Here is a 14,218-nt window from a genome sequence, read left to right as displayed (position 1 = left end):
CTTGTCAACTTGCTACTGACCTCATTAAATTTTCTTTGATGAACAGAAAAGATAGTAATGTAACATTATGTTACTTTGTGTCTTGGCAGCTTGTTGATAAAGAGCTTCTCAGACCTTCTCTGTGTACACAGCAATGTGGCTTTGATTAATCAGAGCCTAATTGCTGTATAATGGGAGGAGGAATGAGGGCAGAAGGAATGCACGTGCTACAGATACCCTGTGTACAATGATGACCTTTTTTTGGGCATGTGTAGCACACCCAAAGTCTGAAACTAGTTAATCTGCACGTGATTCTTTCAGCTAGTGTGATAAATATGGAGCCAACAATAACTTATAATATGGTGAAACAAATTTGAACAGCTGCCCCTTTAAGTGAATAAACCACTTTCAATGTGTAATGATAACAAAAGTAATAAAATAAGATAATATGTGGCGCTATTCTACCCCCCTGTACCACACTGCAGAAAGCAGATATAATCCTAATATGTCAATCACCTTCCTACCATTCAACAAAGGGAATCTGCGAAGAACTCCAGTGTCTAAATGATGGTGACAAAAAACTACCTTAATGATAAATACATATTGTAAAAGTCTGAAAAATATTTTATTATTTATGTATTAGGGTATTGAGTGCACCCATTTATGTTGGCAGCTTTTTTATCTGGTACCGGATTTTAGTACTGTTTATTTCACATATGAGGTTGTGGTTTTGCGCATTAGTTCTTGTACCGTTACCGATAACAAAAGTAAAGCGCTATTGTGCAACTACCATACAAAATATAACATAGTGCAATCCATATAAATTTGCATGAAAAATGTTTTCTTCAAAGAATATGTAAATCTTCACAATGTATAGATGCAAAAATAAGACAAAATAAAAAAATATATAAAAAATAAGGAGCTTCCTGAAAATGCTTATCTACCCAAATGCATTGAGGCTGCATGGCCGCCGCTGTCATCGCACTTCCTGTCGGGTCTCCTGTGGGCAATTTCAGGTGCTGGAATGCACGCCGACTCTCGGAAGAGTGCCGATTGAGGTGCTGACGGTAGCACCAAAAAATTTGAGTTTTTATTCGGCTTTTTAATTCTCTAATTATTGGTAAATAAACGTATTGCACCATTACAGCTGTTATCCATTTTTTGGGTACTTGCTTAAACTACGGAGGAGGAAATCAGAAGAAGTACCTGCTGGCTGTTTCCATGGGTGGCTGGATGTGATCTATGAGAAATATTCGTTTTAACCCCAGTGTGTAGTGTACATTTGTTACACACTGTGGTGGAGCATGTATTGGCTAGTATTGGAGCACTATTCACTTCTGAGCACGGTGTTTGGAGGACTTTGATAAGAAGATGCATTCCTTTGTAAAAAAAAATCTCATGTTATTTTTTTCCCCTATTTTTGCATCTATACATTGTGGAGATTTACATATTTCTTAAAGAAAACTTTTTCCATGGACATGTAATATTTTGTATGGTGGTTGCAGAATACTGCCTTACTTTTGTTACCATTGCAAGTGATTCTAATTGTGCTTTTTTTCCCTTTTAAAGTAATAATACTTACCTGTTCCGTGCAATAGTTTTGCACAGAGCAGCCCTGATCCTCCTCTTCTCGGTTCCCCCTCCAGCACTCTTCGCTCTTCCCCCTGCCAAGTGACACCATAGCAGGTTGCTTGCTGAGGGGGCACTTGTGCTGGCTTGCTCCTGAGCCTCGTTGTCTGCGCTTATGTATTTTTCAATGTGAAACCTGTAAAAATATGTTAAAGGTGTAAAAATATTATCGAACAATGCAAACAAAAATAAAGTTTTAATTATTAATAGTTCAGTTCAGCCTTCTTCAACTAGGGTGCCTTGGTAAAATGCCTAAAAATTGCCCAAAAACTGTATACAAGCCAACGTGTGGATGAAGCCTGCCTTTTAGCAAAGCCACAGGTTTTCATTATGCACCACTACAACTTTCTAGCTGCCGGCGATATCCAATGGCATCACCAGTTGATAATGAGGATGTCAGACCCCTGCACAGCATCCTTGTTTCACCCCCCCCAACCCCACCCTTCTCCATCAGTATTGAAGGCACCTTAGCTGAGTGAGTGAGAAAAGCTGAGGGAGAAGAGAAACATTTGTTATACTAGTGGTACCAGTTTGCAAAAGTGTATTTGTGTCAGGATCACTTTTGTGCTCCTGCTCCTCATTCCAGCATCCGACTGTTGCATTCTCCCTGTCTGTGTTCACCTGCAAGGTGATTGATATGGTCAGTCACCTGTTATAGGCTAACCGAACATTCTATCCCTTGCTTGTGATAGAAACAGTATACCTGCATTGTTCCTGTTCAAGCCTCCTGTTTGTCTGCCCTGCTTTGCTAGTCTGGATTTCACTGTGTATGACACGGATTGGATATTGGACTATTTTGTTTAAGTTTTAAACAGCGTTTCGCGACCACGCAAATTGTCAGTTAAAAGTGACGCAGTGCCGTATCGCAAAAAATGGCCTGGTCATTAAAGCGGTGTTCCACCTGCAATCTTAATTATTTTTTTTTTAAGTCAGCAGCTACAAATAATGTAGCTGCTGACTTTTAATAAGGACACTTACCTGTCCAGGGAACCTGTGATGTCAGCTCCCTGAGGCCAATCCGTCCATCGGATCGGGTGCAGGCGCCGCCATTCTAACTAAGGGAAACCGGCAGTGGAGCCTTGTGGCTTCACTGCCCGTTTCCTGTCGCGCGGCACTTTATGAATGGCCAGCTGTCTTCTGGGACACACACAGGTCCCAGAAGACAGCGGGGGGTTCGCTGCACAAAAAGGATATGACATCCTGCGCCGCGGACCCGATGGATCGGAAGTACACTATGTACTTCATAAAAAGGTACGTTAGAAGAAAAAAATATTTTTTTTAATATCCAAAAAGGGGTGGAGAGGTGGTCTTTCGTTTAAGACCACCTCTCAAAAGTGGGTAGAAATCCGCTTTAAGGGGGAAAATCTTCCGGTCCTTAAGTGGTTAAAGAAAAGCCACTCAACTCTCGATGCCGCTTGTAGCTGCGCAAGCGCTATTGAGAACATTCACTATCGACAGAATACACCATCGCAAAGCAAGGGTATGGGATGCATACCGGAAAATTTTTCACGCACATGCGCAGTTTGCGAGCCTTCCATACCTACAGAGCATCCACATTAGATACATACCTCCCAACTTTTTGAGATGGGAATGAGGGACACCCATCAGCAAAAGTATGCAGGCATAGGACACACCCCCTGCCATGCCCCCTTAAAGGAGAATTGTACAGAGAAACAATGTAGGGGTGCACCAAATGGGTTTTTTGGTGCCGAAACTGATACTGAAAATGAAAAATACACTAGGCCGAAAACCGAAATTGACCAATACCGAAAAAATTGATTTTTAAAACAGCTTACCTGTAAAATCCTTTTCTTGAAGTACATCACGGGACACAGAGCACCATAATAATGACTATGTGTGTTATACGCTTACCTTTAGGTGATTGGACACTGGCAACCAATAGTAAGACGGTTCCTCCCATATAACCCCTCCTATACCGGAAGCACCTCAGTTTTGTAGCAAGCAATGACGATCCCAGAAAGAGGGGAGGGACCTCTGTGTCCCGTGATGTACTTCAAGAAAAGGATTTTACAGGTAAGCTGTTTTAAAAATCCATTTTTCTTTATCGTACATCACGGGACACAGAGCACCATAATAATGACTATGTGGGATGTCCTAAAGCAATGCATCTGAGGGGGGGAACACATTATCCCTAAGCCCAACGGGCCTGAGACTATAAAGCTGCCTGCAACACGCTGTGGCCAAAAACAGTCTCCCTTTGAGATCTCACATCCACCTGGTAAAACCTGGTGAATGTATGAACTGAAGACCAAGCGGCCGCTTTGCAAACCTGAACCATAGACACCTGCTGGCATACTGCCCGTGATGCACTAATTCCTCTAGTGGAGTGTGCTTTTAAACCCCAAGGTGGAACCCTGCACTTTAATCCATACGCCTGGATAATAGTCTGACGAATCCACCTGGATATAGTTGAACTTGTTGCCGGCTGTCCTTTTTTAGGACCCTCAGGCAAGACAAAAAAACAGTCAGTCTTCCGAAAGGGAGCAGACATTTTCAAGTAAACTTTTATCGCCCTCACCACATCCAGTGAGTGAAGCGACCTTTCCTGTCTAGTCTTAGGGTTTGGAAAAAAGGAAGGTAAAATGATATCCTGATTCAAATGAAACTACCTTCGGTAAAAAATCCGGACGAGGGCGCATGACCACTCTGTCCTGATGAAGAATCATAAAGGTTTCTTTGCAAGAAAGGGCGGCCAATTCTGACACCCTTCTAGCCGATGTTATAGCCACCAAAAAAACTAATTTTCTGGTCAATAGGACAAAAGGAATATGCCTAATAGGTTCAAACGGTTGACTCTGTAAGGCTGACAGTACCAAATTTAAGTCCCACGGACATAAAGGTGGTTTAACCGGTGGCCTCAGGTGTGTTACTCCCTTGACAAAGGTTCGCACCAAAGAATGGGATGCAATTGATCTTTGGAAAAAAACTGATAAGGCCGAAATCTGTCCTTTCATTGTCCCTAAAGCGAGCTGCAAGTCTACTCTTGCTTGAAGAAAGGCAAGAACTCTTCCGAGGGTTCCATTTCCTCTCCTCACACCAAGAAATGTACGACTTCCAGACTCTATAATAGATAGCTCTAGAAACCGACTTTCTAGCGTTTATCAAGGTAGACAAGACTGAACCCATAATACCACGGTCTTTCAACAGTCTGGTCTCAATAGCCAAGCCATCAAATTCAGCAACTGTAAAGAAGGATGGAATATGGGTCCTTGAGACAACAGGTCTGGACGGCATGGAAGGACCAATGGGTCCCCTACTGCCAACTTCACAATCTCCGAGTACCAGGATCTCCAGGGCCACGCTGGGGCCACTAGGATCACTGGTTTTTGCTCCTCCTGTATTCTGCGTAATAAGTGCAGCAGAATTTGGATCGGGGAAAGGCATATATCAGAGAATACTGATCCCAAGCAACTACTAATGCGTCTATCCCGACAGCAAGCGGATCCCTGGTCCTGGAGACAAACCTGTCAAGCTTGGCATTGAATCTGGATGCCAGCAGATCCACATCTGGGGTCCCCCAGTATTGGCAGATCTGTAGAAAAACCTCAGGGTGCAGGGACCATTCCCGTGGCAACAATTTCTGGCGACTTAGGAAATCTGCCTGCCAATTGTCCACCCCCAGGATAAACACTGCCGAAAGGAACGGCACATGTTTTTCTGCCCAAGTCAATATATGGTTTACCTCTTTCTGGGCTGTCCGACTCCTGGTACCTCCCTCGTGGTTGATATATGCCACCACCGTGGAGTTGTCGGACTGGACTCTGACAAAAGACCCCGCAATCTGGATGTCCAGAATCGCAGAGCCAGACGAGCTGCCCGAATCTCCAATAGATTGATGGGCAGGGTCCTTTCTGTCTGGGACCATACTCCCTGAACAGACGCCTCCTCTAGGACTGCTCCCCAGCCGAGAAGACTGGCGTCTGTAGTTACGACTTTCCAGGCTACTGGTGGGAAAGATTTCCCTCTTTTCAAATTGCTGGTTCTTAACCACCAAGAAAGGTTTCATAGTACCTGTGGAGATAGAACCATCGGCTGATCCAAGGTTCGAGCTGACTTGTCCCAGGCCTTTAGAATACTGTTCTGGAACACTCTGGAGTGGAACTGTGCATATGGCACTGCGCTGAAGGATGACACCATCTTGCCCAGTAACCTCATGCACAGCCGAATAAAAGGTGTTAGTTCTTTTTTCACCTTCTGGACAAGTTCCACTATGGAGGCGACCTTTAAGGGGGGCAGAAACACCTTTTCTTGGGCGGTGTCCCAGACCAGACCCAGATACACCAAGGCTTGGGTCGGACAAAGAGCTGACTTGTCCAAATTTAGAATCCAACCTAGGCGTTGTAAAACCTGTACTGTTTTTGACACATTTTGAATCAGCATGGGGCAAGAGCAATCCCTTAGGAGAAGATCGTCCAGGTATCCTACTATGGAGACCTTCTGAGATCTTAAGGAAGCCAACACCAGGGCCAGAATCTTTGTGAAAACCCTGGGGGCTGTGGCCAGACTGAATGGTAGTGCCACGAATTGAAAATGACTGCCTTCTACAGCGCAGCGTAGGAACCTCTGATGTGGACCGAAGATTGGCACATGAAGGTACGCGTCCTTGATATCTATGGACGCTAAATAGTCTCCCTTTCTCAGGGATTTTATTATCGAACGAACTGACTCCATGCGGAAGGATCGAACGTCTATAAAGACGTTGAGAGCTTTGAGGTCCAAAATGGGCCTTACCTCCCCATTTGGCTTCGGCACAGTGAATAGGTTTGAGTAAAACCCTTTGAACCTTTCCTAGTGCGGAACCTTTACAATTACCCCCAGCATCAGCAGATGCTGTAAAGCTAGGAATAGGCATCTTCTTTTCTTTGGATCCAACGGAACCCTTGAGTATAGAAAACGATTTGGGAGGAATTCCCGAAACTCTATTCTGTAACCGTATTTTACAGTGGAAATGACCCATCTGTCTGGAACTAGTTCTTCCCAGGCATCCCCAAACAGCCGAAGCCTTCCCCCCACCCGTGAGAGCGGGGGGCGCCCCTTCACAAGGTGGACTTGGAGTTGGGCTTGGGTGTCTTTTGGGTCCAGGGTTTCTTCTGACCCTGGGGTCTTTTAAACCCAGATGGCTGAGGCCGTCGATACCGCTTAGGGGAAGAAGCACTAGATCCTGGAGCATTAGGAATTTTATAAGAGGGTTGCTTCCCTTTCTTTTTAATAGGGAGTAAGGCACTCTTACCTCCAGAGATCTTTTGGATATATTTATCCAGATCCTCGCCAAACAAGCGCTCTCCATGGAATGGAAAAGCTGCGAGTAGCCTTTTACATGGCGTCTCAGCAGACCAGTTCTTTAGCCACAAGACTCTGCGCATATGGATTGACAGTAACGCAAAACTAGACATCTGTTGGATTGAGTCCTTCAATGCGTCTACTGCAAAACATAAGGCATGAGGAATCTCTGATAACTCCTCGGCAGATTCCTCCTGGCAAGGTATGTTCTTTACCAACCTTTTAAACCGAACCTTTAGGGATTGGCAAATCCCAATAGCTGCAACTGCTGGCTGAACTGCTGCCCCAGCCACCGAAAAGGAGGCCTTTAATAAGGACTCTAGCTTTTTATCAGCTGGATCCTTGAATACCTGGGCATTATCCATTGGACAGGTTAAACTTTTATTTACAGAAGATATGGCAGCGTCCACCAAAGGTGTGCCCCATTTCTTCCTGAACTTCTCCTCCATAGGATATAAGACAGAAACCTTTTTGGAGGTAAGTATATCCTGTCAGGGTGCTCCCAGTCCGCGTAAACCACCTGCTCCAGTAACGGATGCAAAGGGAACGCTTGGGAAGTTTGCTGAGGTCGCAAAGATCCCAAAGTAGAACAGGAGAGTGCAGACTCCTGAACCGGGGGTAACTTAAACCCAATTCGTACCATCTCAATTAGAGATTGGATAAACAATTTTTGGGAATGGGAGGCTAAAAATTGGCTCTCTGCCCTCTGCCCATTCTGGATCCAGATCACCTGGACCCATCTGGCTGTAAGAGTCCTGGTGCTCTAGTGACTCTCCACTTGGCCCAGGCTCAGGGGAGGGAGATCTATTACGCTTCCTCCCCCCCTGTGTTACAGAGGCAATCATGCCAGCTATTTTGCCCTCAAGGCCTGCTAAGGCAGATGCCAAATCATCCTTTGTAATATAAGCCGAGGCAGGTATATTGGTTGTGGCCACTATGCCTGACAAATGCAATGGCTCAGCCAGGCCAGATGCCGCAGGTCTTTCAGGAGAAACTGAGGCTGCATCAGCATGGGGTTGGTCTCCTGTTTTTAAAGGAGGTACTCTTACCCCTGTGCTAGCCTTGTTCCCTATACGTCGTTTTCTGGAAGACATTGCTTACACATGAGAAAGAAAAGGAGTACTCCCCACAAACTACAACCAGCCTTCAACCAGTCACCACTGTGTCCAAGACCTCCAGACTCACGTGCCCAAATGTCGCTCTGTGTTGTCCACGCGCACACCAGGAGCTCCATCCCTATAAGCCTTAGCTAGAGAGTGAGCACATGCATCAGCGTGATCAGCGGCATGTCCGTCGCACGGCGCATGCGCCGTCCTGGCGCACACGGCGCATCCATGACGCGCACAGCTGCGGTGCACACTGACAGCACGCACACCAAAGGACACGCCAGCGGCGCGCGCGCAGCATGCATGCGGCGCATGCGCACACCTGATCAAAATGCTCGCCATACTAGGCATCTGTAAGACACAGGATTTCAAGGTTTACCAGCAGGTTTCAGAGGGAATACATACATATATATAATAAATTCCCAAAGGGAGTACTCACCATCCCAAGCAGTAGGACCTGTTTTACCGGGCCAAATCTTCCCCCATCATGGCAGGTAGTGCCTCTAAGGACCTTCAGGGACCGGGTCCCCCATATTTTGGGGTCCACACCCCTGGACCTGTAAAGCACCCTTTCTGGTTTTACCTTGGGCAAGATTGACCAGGAATACCAACTTAACAAGGGTCCAGCACCTATATAGGACACATTACAAGCAATACCTCATTCTTGAACCGAGGTTCGGGTACCATTCACTTTAGCTTTTGTTATGCCATCCGAATGGATCCGATTATGACGTACTCAGTGGGACATCTTTGAAGAAAATTGAAGAGCTTCAACAGCCATGACCGTCACCTTCAAGACACTGGCGAAAAAACGGAGGTGCTTCCGGTATAGGAGGGGTTATATGGGAGGAACCGTCTTACTATTGGTTGCCAGTGTCCAATCACCTAAAGGTAAGCGTATAACCCACATAGTCATTATTATGGTGCTCTGTGTCCCGTGATGTACGATAAAGAAATTACTGTTTTTAAAAAATATTTTTATACAGGAAATGGTCAGAGACTGGAGACATGGTACAGCCGATTGTCAGAGACTGGGGACATGGTAGAGGAGATGGTCAGAGACTGGGGACATGGTACAGGAGATGGTCAGACCCCCCCAGGACAAACCAACCCCCCTCCATTAGTACAGACCCCCCCAGGACAAACCCCCCTCCATTAGTACAGACCCCCCCAGGACAAACCAATCCCCCTCCATTAGTACAGACCCCCCAGGACAACCCCCCTTCCATTAGTACAGACCCCTCCAGGACAAATCCCCCCTCCATTAGTACAGACCTCCCTCCATTAGTACAGACCCCCCCAGGACAACCCCCCATAACAGTACATAAAAACAGATGGGAGAACAGCAGGCAGGAGTTAAGACAGAGAGGAGGAGGAGGAGAACACATGTCACTGCAGGCACGGACCGCCCCCCCTCAGCGACGTCACTGCGTGGCTATAGTCTCTCTCCACACAGAGACAGACGCTCCAATCTCTGGCTGCTTCGTTCTCCTCCTCTGACAGGAGGAGGGAGGGGGGACGGCTTGGGAAACACAGCGGCGGCGGGGAGTGCCGCCTCTCAACATGGACAAGGAGACGAGGAGGATGGAGGGGAGCACTCTGGCGCTTCAGCGCCCCCACCTCTGTGGCGCTCGGGTGAACTGCACTCGCCTAGGATTGGCCCTGACGACACCCCCATAATGGGTGGGAGGCCCCGCCCCATTTTCGGCACGATTTCTCTTTCGGTAAATTGCCGGAAAGGCCATTTTTGGTGGCCGAAATTTCGGTGCATCCCTACAAACAAGATTGGTTAAACCCACAAGTGCTTTTTTACCACTACTATTCCTTTATATTGGCTTTTGGAATTTACAAATGCCGCAATTTAGAAATCAGATGAAAGGTTTAGCGCTGGAAAACACTTTTTGATAGATAAAAAGTGCATGTTATATATGTAGCACTAACCCCCCGAAGGAGCTGCTGATTTATATTGGGTTGTCACCGTCACCCCTTTCCCCGTAGTTTCACCAATACCAGAACTTAAAGTCCATGTTGAGCTTTGTATCTGACAATGTAGGCACCAGTCACTTTAGTACTTTTCCAATGCTTTAATAGGAAATAACTTGAAGAAGTAGCAGGAAAGAGGTAGAAGAGGAGTTGGAGGAAAGTTCAAATACCTTTTCTTTAGATCACTGAGGAATTGAAATCTCGGGGACAAATATACCTTCAGTCCAAGATTAAATCTTTACCCACCCGGATAGGTCTCTCTCACTGACCTAGCAGCCGGAGCGCAGCACGAACAAAAAGAAAGTCTCTGCCACAGACTTGAGAAGAGCAATGTAACTGTACGATCCTCTGCCACAGGACGTAGTAGTTTTAGATGAACAGCAACACAGTACCAGAACCTTTAAGCTGACCCGGCAGTACTGTGCGGTAGATTAGATTAGGATGCATCCTCCAATTGAGTCACCAGGCCCCTCTTGAGACACCAGCCTTCCACATGGTCCTCTCCAAGATGGGTCCTCCCCTGGGCCTTCTCAATTGTTTGGCTTCTTCCCGCAGAACAGACAGCACAGGACCATCTCAGTAGTAGTAGGCCCAAGACTGGCTTCTGAGCCTACTTGCAGGGCTGCAGCAATGCAGCCCTCTGGCCTGGAGGGACACGAGGTAGAACTGAACTAACACATGGCATCTGTCCCATAAATAATCTCTCCCAGAACGCATAGCAGTGGACCACCTCTGCCAAGTTACCTCTGGGAAAGAAGAGCACTCAATACATTTCAGCTTGTTGCTTTTCAACACTGACCTATGGTGACAACGACACCTACAGTGTGAAACTGCACGCAACACAGCCAATGCTGGAACAGAGGCTAATTTAGCCGTAGATTAACCACTTAACAACCGGCCCATAGCCAAATGAAGGCTGCAGGGCGGTTGCTTAACTCCGGGAGGGCGTACAGTGACGTCCTCCCAGAATTCCGCTCTTCTTCTAATCGCGGCCGTTAACCATTTGAACGCTCTGTCAAATGACGGAGCGATCACATGTAAACAAACCGGCGTCATCCCATGACGCCGGTTCCTCTCCTCCCCTCTGTGTACCGATCAGTACAGTGTGAGCGGAGAGGGGGAGGGATCGGATGGCAGCAGCGCTGTGGGCTGCATCTGTAGTGCCCGCAGTGCTGCTCAGTGACAACTGCCATCCATCCACGCTCAGCCATCCCTCAATGCTCTGCAATACCCTGCACTACTCTGCAATGCCCTGCAATGCTGTGCAAAACTCTGCAATACCCCACAATACTCTGCAATATTCTGCAAAACCCTGAAATACTGTGCAATACTCTGCAATAACCCACAATACTGTGCAATACTCTGCAATACCCCACAATACTGTGTAATACTCTGCAATACCCCACAATACTCTGCAATACCCCGCAATACTCTGCCATACCCAGCCATACTCTGTCATACCCAGCCATGCTCAGCCATACTCAGCAATACCCTGCCATACTCTGCAATACCCCGCAATACTCTGCCATACTCTGCAATACCCAGCCACACTCTGCAATACTCGGTGATACCCAGCCATACTCTGTCATACCCAGTCATACTCGGCCATACTCAGCCATACCCTGCCATGCTCAGCAATACCCAGCCATACTCGGCTGTACTCGGCCTCTGTATGTGGCCAGGCTGTGGAAGTCTCACATATGTGGTATCGCGTTACTCAGGAGGAGTAGGAGAATCTATTTTGGGGTGTCATTTTTGGTATGTACATGCTATGTGTTAGAAATATTGTATAAATGGACAACTTTGTGTTAAAAAAAAAAAAAATGCGTTTTAACCACTTCCCGCCTGCCGTCATACGACGTCCTTGACTTTGTGTGGGGATATCTGAATGATGCCTGCAGCTACAGGCATCATTCAGATATCAGATTTTTCAGCCGGCGATTCCCTACACCATAAGAATGATCATAGCGGCTGTTCCACTGCTTGATCGTTCTTATGGGAGGCGAGAGGGGACTCCCCCCCCCTCCCGCCGCCCTCAGGTGCTTCTACCGACTCACCACTACGATCGAAGCCAGGATCTTTTTTTTTTTTTTATTTCAGGCTTCCCAGCCTAGAGGTGAGATGTGGGGTCTTATTGACCCCATATCTCACTGTAAAGAGGACCTGCCATGCCATATTCCTATTACAAAGGATGTTTACATTCCTTGTAATAGGAATAAAAGTGATCAAAAAAATTTTTTTTTGGAAAAAAGCGTCAAACCAAAATTAATAAAGTAAAACGAACAATAAAAAAAAAAAATAAAAAATTTTAAAGCGCCCCTGTCCCCGTGTGCTCGCATGCAGAAGCGAACGCATACGTAAGTCCCGCCCACATATGAAAACGGTGTTCAAACCACACATGTGAGGTATCGCTGCGATCGGTAGAGCGAGCTCAATAATTTTGGCCCTAGACTTCCTCTGTAACTCAAAACATGTAACCAGTAAAAAATTTGAAAGCGTCGCCTATGGGGATTTTTAAGTAGCAAAGTTTGGCGCCATTCCAAAAGCGTGTGCAATTTTGAAAGGTGACATGTTAGGTATCTATTTACTTGGCGTAACTTCATCTTTCACATTATGCAAAAACATTGGGCTAACTATACTGTTTTGTTTTTTTTAAAGCACAAAACTTTTAAAAAAAATAAAAAACGCGTTCGAAAAATTGCTGCGCAAATACCGTGCGAGATAAAAAGTTGCAATGACCGCCATTGTATTCTCTAGGGTCTTTGCTAAAAAACATATATAATGTTTTGGGGTTCTATGTAATTTTCTAGCAAATAAATGATGATTTTTACATGTAGGAGAGAATTGTCAGAATTGGCCTGGGTGCTCCAGAACGTCTGATGGTGCTCCCTGCATGTTGGGCCTCTGTATGTGGCCACGCTGTGTAAAAGTCTCACACATGTGGTATCACCATACTCGGGAGTAATAGCAGAATGTGTTTTGGGGTGTAATTTGTGGTATGCATATGCTGTGTGTGAGAAATAACCTGCTAATATGACAATTTTGTGAAAAAAAAACTTGATTTTGCAAAGAATTGTGGGAAAGAATGACAACTTCAAAAAATTCACCATGCATCTTTCTAAATACCTTGGAATGTCTTCTTTCCAAAAAGGGGTCATTTGGGGGGTATTTGTACTTTTCTGGCATGTTAGGGTCTTAAGAAATTAGATAGGCCGTCATTAATTCAGGTGTGATCAATTTTCAGATATTGGCACCATAGCTTTTGGACTCTATAACTTTCACAAATACCAAATAATATCCACCGATTTGGGTTATTTTTACCAAAGATATGTAGCGGTATAAATTTTGGCCAAAATATATGAAGAAAAATTACTAATTTGCAAAATTTTATAACAGAAACGAAGAAAAATGCATTTTTCTACAGATTTTTCGGTCTTTTTTCTTTTATAGCGCAAAAAAAAAAAAACCCAGCGGTGATTAAATACCACCAAAAGAAAGCTCTATTTGTGTGAAAAAAGGACAACATTTTCATATAGATACAGTGTTGTATGACTGAGTAATTGTCATTCAAAATGTGAGAGCACCAAAAGCTGAAAATTGGTCTGGTTATTAAGGGGGTTTAAGTGCCCAGTTGTCAAATCTGAACTATATACAAAACAGATGACCCACTAAATTTACATATAAGCTCTTGATCAAAAAAATCTGTCATATACATCTATATAGATCAGACCAAACTGAGGCACAAATGAGGAGGAATGAGGGACAGAGGGACATTGCTCTAAATCAGGGACAGTTGGGAGCTATGTTCAGGGCCGTCTTTAGCGCAGGGCAAACGGGGCACTTGCCCTGGGCCCAATCTTTGTTGGGGGGCCCGCGCTAGCCGTGAATTGGGGCCCCGCGCTAGCCGTGAATTGGGGCCCCGATGACAGCTTTGCAGAGCGCACAGAGGACACGGGAGGATGTATTCCTCGCTAGCCAGCTGAGAGGGGGCGGGGCCGGGAGCTCCACTGACGCTCTGACCCCGCCCACGTGCAGCCTGTGTACTCGGGAAAAGAGCTTCTGTAGTGAGAGCCAGTGATCGGAGTGGGAGTGTCAGTGGAGCTTCAGGCCCCGCCCCCTCTATACTGGCTGGTGAATGCAGAGGTCCGGGGGCGGTGCCGGGAGCTCCAATGACACTCCCACTCCGATCACTGGCTCTCACTACAGGCGCTCTATTCCCA

Source organism: Aquarana catesbeiana, linkage group LG06 (genome assembly GCF_042186555.1).
Source record: "Aquarana catesbeiana isolate 2022-GZ linkage group LG06, ASM4218655v1, whole genome shotgun sequence".
Taxonomy (NCBI): domain Eukaryota; kingdom Metazoa; phylum Chordata; class Amphibia; order Anura; family Ranidae; genus Aquarana; species Aquarana catesbeiana.
Note: the sequence above shows the minus strand (reverse complement) of the source record.